At 39.4% G+C, this 8,609-nt stretch overlaps 1 pseudogene; it reads right to left on the minus strand.

Annotated features, from left to right (window-relative positions):
- Positions 1-5,118: 5,118 nt before the first annotated feature.
- LOC128585556 (RNA-binding protein FXR1-like) lies at positions 5,119-7,398 on the minus strand (annotated as a pseudogene).
- Between the last annotated feature and the right edge of the window lie 1,211 nt (positions 7,399-8,609).

Consider the following 8,609-nt stretch of genomic DNA (forward strand, 5'->3'; position numbering starts at 1 on the left):
GCAATTAGGGAAGAAAAGGCAATCAAGGGTATCCACATAGCGTCAGAAGAGATCAAACTTTCACTCTTCACAGACGATATGGTTGTATATCTGGAAAACACTACGGATTCTACTACAAAACTTTTAGAAGTGATCAAGGAATACAGCAATGTCTCAGGCTGCAAAATCAACACCCATAAATCTGTAGCTTTTATATATACCAGCAATAACCAAGCCAAAAGAACAGTCAAGGACCCTATTCCTTTCACAGTAGTGCCAAAGAAGATGAAATACTTGGGAGTATACCTAACAAAGGACGTGAAAGATCTCTACAAAGAGAACTTATGAAACTTTAAGAAAAGAAATAGCTGAAGATGTTAACAAATGGAAAAACATACCATGCTCATGGCTGGGAAGAATCAACATTGTTAAAATGTCTATACTACCCAAAGTGATATGTAATTTTAATGCAATTCCTATTAAAGCTCCATTGTCATATTTTAAAGATCTTGAAAAAATAATATTTCGTTTTATATGGAATCAGAAAAAACCTCAAATAGCAATAAAACATTGCTATTGCATTACTCAGCAATAAAAACAAAGCAGGAGGAACCATGCTACCAGACCTGAGACTGTACTATAAATCGATAGTGATCAAAACAGCATGGTACTGGCACAAAAACAGAGACGGAGATGTCTGGAACAGAATAGAGAACCAAGAGATTAATCCAGCTACTTACCATTATTTGATCTTTGACAAGCCAATTAAAAACATTCAGTGGGGAAAAGATTCCCTATTTAACAAATGGTGCTGGGTGAACTGGCTGCCAATCTGTAAAAAACCAAAACTGGACCCACACCTTTCACCATTAACTAAGATAGACTCTCACTGGATAAAAGATTTAAACTTAAGACATGAAACTATAAAAATACTTGAAGTAAGTGCAGGGAAAACTCCTGAAGGAATCGGCCTGGGTGAATATTTTATGAGGAGGACTCCCTAGGCAATTGAAGCAGTATCAAAAGTACATTACGGGGACCTGATCTAACTAAAAAGCTTCTGTACAGCCAAGAACATAGTAAGTAAAGCAAGCAGACATCCCTCAGAAAGGGAGAAAATATTTGCAGGTTATACCTTTGATAAAGGTTTAATAACCAGAATCCACAGAGAACTCAAATGTATTAGCAAGAAAAGAACAAATGATCCCATCTCAGGGTTGGCAAAGGATTTGAAGAGAAACTTCTCTAAAGAAGACAGATACATGATCTACAAACACATGAAAAAAAAGCTCATCATCCTTAATCATCAGAGAAATGCAAACCAAACTACTTTGAGATATCACCTAACCCCAGTAAGAGTAGCCCACATAACAAAATCCCAAAACCAGAGATTCTGGCGTGGATGTGGAGAAAAGGGCACACTTCTACACTGCTGATGGGAATGCACACTAATACGTTCCCTCTGGAAGGATGTTTGGAGAATACTTAGAGACCTAAAAATAGACCTGCCATTCGATCCTATAATTCCTTTACTAGGTTTATACCCAGAAGACCAAAAATCACAATATAACAAAGACATCTGTACCAGAATGTTTATTGCAACCCAATTCATAATTGCTAAGTCATGGAAGAAGCCCAAGTGCCAATCGACCCACAAATGGACTAGCAAATTGTGGTACATGTATACCACAGAATATTATGCAGCCTTAAAGAAAGATGGAGACTTTACCTCTTTCATGTTTATATGGATGGAGCTGGAACATATTCTTCTTAGCAAAGTATCTCAGGAATGGAAGAAAAAGTATCCAATGTACTCAGCCCTACTATGAAGCTAATTTATAGCTTTCGCATGAAGGCTATAACCCAACTATAGCACAAGAATGTGGGGAAAGGGCCAAGAGAGGGGAAGGGAGGGGGGAGGTTATTGTGGAGGAAGGGGCCACACCTATGGTGCATCTTAGAATGGGTACAGGCGAAACTTACTAAATGCAGAATACAAATGTCTACATACAATAACTAAGAAAATGCCATGAAGGCTACGTTGAACAGTTTGATGAGAATATTTCAGATTGTATATGAAACCAGCACATCGTACCCCTTGATTGCACTAATGCACATAGCTATGATTTAACAATAAAAATAAATAAATAAATAAATAAATTCCTGTCAAGAGATCACATTCAACAGAGTTGAAGCAGACAATAATGAATGAGCATAGTAAATTCATATGACACATAATACATTCTACAATATAATATTAAATATTTTAATTTACATATATAGAAAGTACTTCATGCAATGGAAAAAAAAAAAGAGCAGGTTAAAAAGGAAAAGGAAGGGAGTACTGGAGATGAGAGTAAGAGGGTAGGTTGCAAGGGTCGTGGGAATTGACCTCTTTGAGGAAAAAACAGTGTAGAAAAGATGTGAGAAGCACATGTTGGCATGTACTGACCCTGCCCAAAGCTCCACTAAGAGACCACCATACTGTACCTAGGCTTCAAGCCTCATAAGGACATGTCCCTAAGATGACTCCTGCAAACACTAGCTTTAGAAAGCCCAAAGGTGTCATGTTTGTTCTCACAAGCCATGACAATAGGTCCTCAGTCTTTTGGTCTTACAGCATTTACTAAAAAGGGCTTATAATTATGAATCTGTATGTCCTACAATGCAGAGGTGTCTTTCTCAAGGATGTGAAAGTCATTCCTTTGCAATGTAATTATCATGAGAGACAAAGCCTCTCTGTGGAAGGACAGAATCTAATTTTGATAATTGCCAGCTAGAAGACACAGTAGGCCTCATCCCATTTACCCCGAGCAACCCTTTGTAATTTTTCACTTCTGTAACTCTTCTTGAATCTCCCACCACCTCTACACAAATCAGAATGGAGCTCAGCTCTATGCCTTACTGAATAAATCCCATCTCACTGCTTTAACTAATACCTACTTGTGTTTGTCTCTGAAGGACTTGAAAGAGGTGAAAGGAGTAATTTACAGAGAGGAGTAATCCCTGTTCAAGAAGAGATACAGCCAGGGCCAGCCTCAAATGTGGGAGCATGCCTGGCCTGTACAAATAACAAAGAGTTCAGTGGCAAGAGGAGGGTAAGCAGTGGAAATATTAGTGTCACTGATGTTAGAATGTAAAGGATATGGCAGAGGATATAGATAGGCTACCATAACTTTAGCTTTTACTCTCAAGGGGATAGGGAACCAGTGGAGGATGTTGAGCAGAGGAGCAACATGATCCAGCTTGCATTTTAAAAGGATCCATTTAGCTGTTGTGTTGAGACTAGACAGTAACAGGGGTTGGAGGTAAGGCTGGAAGCAGGGAGATGAAGAGGTGATTGAAATAATTCATGTGAGAGCTGATAGTGGGTAAGTCAAATCTGATAGTCATGATAACATCAGATTCTGGATGTACCTTAAAGAATTTCCTGATGAATTAGATATGAGAAGTTAAAATATCAGTTATAATTTCAAGGTTTTTGTTCCAAGCATCTGGAAGAATGGAGTTTTACTCATCTGAAATGGTAGCAGGTTTCGGGAGTGGGAGGGAATGCTCTCCCCAGAGCAGCTCAGTTTCACACAGGTTTGTAACATGTGCTAGACATGGGTATGGGGTGGTTGAGTAGGCAGTTAGATATTCAAGTCTGAAGTTCAGGAAAAAGTCTGTACCAAATGTGTAAATTTGGGGATCATTGGCAAATAGACAGCATTAAAAGCCAGAGACTGCATGAGATGACTAAGGGGAGTGTAGCTAAGGAGGGAAGAGAACTTCCGTGGTGAGAGAGATCTGGAAGAAGAGAAAGCAGCACACGACAGTAGAAGGAATGGCCAGGAAAGTGTGGTGTCCTGGAAACCAAGAGCAGAAAAGTTTATCAAGGGGGAGGCAATAACTGATTGTTTCTGACACACTGAGGACTGAGAAGGGATCCTTAGGTTTAGTAACGTGGTCATTGGTGACCTTGACAAGAGTAGCTTGAACAGAGTGGTGGCAGTAAAATATGATAGGAGCCACAGTGTGGGAATGTATAGGAGACAGGGTTTGGGAAGCAAATAGACTGTTTTTGAGGAGTTTCATTGCAAAGAGGTGCACAGAAATGGATTGGTCTGTGACGGGAAAAGCAGTGTTCAAAGTCAGCTCTTAAGGGTTTGCTACTTATAACAGAAACGAGACTTTCATCCATATCCTGATTTATTTTCAAGCAAGGTGGTGTGTCATTCTGTATGCAATATAATCATGTATCAGACATCATTATTATTTGCATTACCCTTAATTTATAGATGAGAAAACAGAAAGCCTCAGCCCAGGAACATAAATAACTTCTGTGTTTCAGCACAGAAAGATAAATAACTTAGCCGAAGTTTTCACAGATGGTAAGATGTAGAGCTTTCTGACCCCAGAGCCTCCCCTGAAGAAGGGCTGCTGCTAGCCCATATGGTACCCCTGAGAAATAGACAATAGCACTCCATTTCACAAGTTAATACTGTCGTACAACCCGAATGGCTGTTCCCCAGGGCAGTTATCCAGAACACGGACTGCCCAGCCTGGACACACACAAGTGCCTGTACTTTTACTTACTCCCACACTGGTCACATAACACAATTTTCAAATAGTGTGTTGCCCCTCCACTTCCCTGGTAGCCAATTATATCAAGTTCAAAGTTGGGGAATGAGAAGAAAGACTTTGAACGTTCTATGTAAGTGAAAGAAGCAATCTTGGGAGTCACCAGGAGTGCATTCAGGACAGATGCAACTTTTGCCCATGTGTGTGCCAGTCTGTGAGTGAATGGTCTCCTGAGTGTATGTGTCGTGGCCATATGCACCCCATATAAACTTGTTTTATAGCCAATAACTTAAAAAAATGTTACACATACTATCCTTAAGGCACATCTGGCAACATATTTTTTAACACAGTAGGTGTCAGAGGGTATTTAATATATGATTTCTTCAGGCTCTCTTCCCTTTCTGAATTCCAAATGGAGGAGCTGAACGTGTGAGATAAAGACTGGCAATCCATATTCTGTATTTGGCAAACTTGCACAAGTGCTATTGTAAATGTAGTGTAAAAGAACTGCAAATTGGGAACTTATTTGGTGTATGAAACACCATTCAGGATTGCTGCTTCTTGAGTGTTTTCTACTTATAAGATGTTAATCATTTTTTCTTTAGGAGTACACCGTAGCTTAGAAATTTCATTGCCAGCAGCACTAGTTGGACCACTTATTGCCTGTTCTGAAAGACCAGGCTCTTCAATGGCATCTTCTGCTTAGCCCATTCCATCTATCGGAACAGCATCCTCATCAGTCTTTCATCTCTGAGACGGCCTGGCATCGATGTCTGTCTGCAGGCTGATCTGATTCTGTATTACCCTGTAAGCTGTCTGGATTGCTGTCTGGATCTTCGAACTTAGAACTAATGTGGATTTGCCACCACATGGTCCACCACAACCTCAACCTCCCTGAAAAACTTCTGCCTCTTCCTCCTAGGAGTCTTCTGCTGTCATCCTGATGTTAGCTGTCTTGTCTCCTGCTAATGACCGATCACCCTGCTCATCTTTATGCTCAGATTCTGTTTCAGAGGGGTAAAATAGCTCAGAGTTTGTATCATAATTAGGGCCCTGACAACCCCTGCCTCTTCCACTATAAAACCTAGAACCTTGTACAGAAGAGATGATACTGTTAGGTAGATAGTTAGGATTTCAGGTCTCCTTGGGAAAGACGACAAAAAGAAGGCACCAAGCCCCCTATGTTGGGACTACCCCACCCTAATCCTGTCTCAAGTGATTGCTCATACCTGGGGAGGAGGGAACCCCCACCAATCTATCAATCAGAACTTAATGTGCCAACTGCAGAAGATGCAGAGGACTCTAGCCCACAGGTCAAGCAGCATAGGTACATTCTGAGGTGACCTAGAATAATCACCTAATTAGTATGCCATTGGCTGAATCTACATTGCAGTTCACACTACCCCTCCTTCACAATGCCCTTCCAGATACTCAGGGGAGGTCTGCATTCTCAATAAGTCTCCATGGTTTCAAGGTAACCTCTGAACCATGAGGTGCGCCCAACCCAAACAGTATAAACTAGAAGCCCCAGTCATAATCAAGGCCTTGTTGCCATAAAAAAGGGGATTGTTCGTTGTCTATGGTGAATGTATAATTCTCTGTAAATCTGTATATTGCTCTTGCTTTGTAAACCTATCTTTCTCTTCCTCAAACTTTGTTTCACGCTTGCCTTACTTTGGGGTGTCTGGTCATTCTTTGGCCAAGAGCACTCCAAGAACCAAGAATGCAGACAGCTGCTTGGATCCCAAATGGTACTTTGCTGAAATACTTTCATCAGCAGCACATCCTTTCTCATTTTCAAACCCTTTTGTGGAAGAAGGTCTGAAACCCATATTACCCTGTTGCAGATGTTCATCAATCTGTAGGAGTTCCATTCTTAGCTGTTCTACTTCCCTCAGATATTCTCTAAAAGAACTTGCACATTTCAGACACTTTCTTTAATGCCAACAAAGGATAGGTAGTTTGTTTTCATTGTCTCCTTTAATTCTCACCTGAATGACACCAGATTTTTCCACAATTACTTGAATAACTTTCTCATTTTTCCTAGGAACCCAAATAAAATCCTTCAAACAAATTCCAAGAAGCCACTAGCCTTTTTTACAGCACCAGCACTCTTCATAAATTATAAGTGTCCCGGCATCTTCATCCAGCTCAGTAGGGGTAACACCAGGAAGCTCCCTCGCTTGCCATATATTACCACCATGTGTTCCTATTGCCAGATCCATTAATTCTTCTCTCTCAACAAATTGCTCATGGAAAGATGCTGAGAGTTGTTTGTACATCAGAGGCTTAGTGGCCTCTTCATTTCTGGACATAAGCATCAACTTGGTATCAATACTTTGCAAATTCATGTCACTTAAAATATATACTGCTTCACAATATAATTAGCTGTGTGTTTTCTGGATGAAAAAAATTCTGCATGCTCTTACTGCTTTCTTAAAATCTTTATGAGCATTTTCATTAGCTTATGCCTCTCTCAAATCCTCAGGAACATTACTGTGCATTTAAGGAAGGTACTTTTTTTTGAAAGTTTTATTTTAATTGATAGGCCAAACTCCTTTAAATGTGACTATTTCATTGTAAGAAGCATCACAAGCAGCATGTTCAATGACATAAAATTCTCCTTTAATCATCCCAAATTTAGCAAACCACCATCCACTTGGTTCTTGATCATTTGCTCTTAAATATACCTCTACCTCATCTCCATCACTGATTTCTTTTTTTAAAACAGGTGGTGATGATAATCTAAGTTCATTAAATGAAACCTGGTGTTCTGGTTGCTGATTTTTTAAAAATCCAACTGTGAGGGGGGTCTTCATAAACATTTTTGATACATTCCTTGTAGAAAGCCTTGTGGGAGCCAAAAACCTCCCCGTCAGCTCTGCCATGTTGAAACCATAAAGGCCACTCCCAGTGTAAATTTTTATAGGATTCAGCTCTTCATTGCTACAGAACTTGGCCAGGAGGCCTGGAATGTCCAGACCTGTCTGGTTTCTGTAAGTTAATAAATGTATATGATGTGAATTAGCACTTTCTAATTTGTGCTATCCTTGTACACTGTAACACCTAAACACTGTCATGCTGTGGCCTCATAACCATTCTTGGGTTCATTAGACAATTGTCAAATGTCTACTGCATGTAAACCCCTGTACTAGGCATTATGGGAGATTCAAAGACACCCTTTCTTACTGTCAAGAAACAATTTTCGAGCAGGAAAAATATGAACATAAATAGCTATAAGATACAAAGTGATATATTCTATAAGTAACAAAAAACTGCTATATGAGTTCACAAGAGGAAATGTTTATTTCAGTTTGGTTAAAGAAAATTTCATGAAGAAGATTAGCATTTGAGGAGTGGCGTGGAAGGTGGAATTTAGATGTGAAGAGATGGAAATAAGAATATTTTGTAAGGAACAGCACGATGTGAAGGTGCAGTACAGACTTGGAAATAGTGAATACTTACATTTGTCAAAGCCTAATGTATTGATTTTGAATTCTGTCTTAAGTTGCTGAGGGGCTATAAAGGTATTGTAATTATCTAAACTTAGGGCCAACTATAAAAGGAATGAAACATTTCTTAAATGTCTGTACAACTATTCAAAAAAATATATAACCCTCTTTGATTACTACAACATGAATTCACTCAAAAACATTACTGAATTCACCACAAAGCTTTGTTATTATGTAGTTTCTCAGTCAACAAATACCAGGGGTGTAACGGCTAAAAAGTCTTTATTAATACTTGTGATACCAGGCAAGTTTTTTTGAGTTTGTTTCCTCATCTCCAGAGTGGAGATTATAAAGCCTACCTTGCTTGTTTTGATGATTAGACGGCACATTTTAGGTGCTCAGCACGTGCCAAGTATTATAAAACAGTGAGATCAAATCAGAGTCCACCATAAATACCAAGCTAAGGAATGGCTATTTTTTCTTGGACATTACAGTTGTTTAAGTTTTGTCTCAGTGACAAAATAAATGAATAAAGCAATAAATCAGGAGATAAGTTTAAAGGTTATTGCAGTGGTCCACGTGAGGCATAAAGAGGCACCAGTATTGGAATTTCTG

The sequence above is a fragment of the Nycticebus coucang genome, chromosome 5, assembly GCF_027406575.1.
Source record: "Nycticebus coucang isolate mNycCou1 chromosome 5, mNycCou1.pri, whole genome shotgun sequence".
NCBI classification, from domain to species: Eukaryota; Metazoa; Chordata; class Mammalia; order Primates; family Lorisidae; genus Nycticebus; species Nycticebus coucang.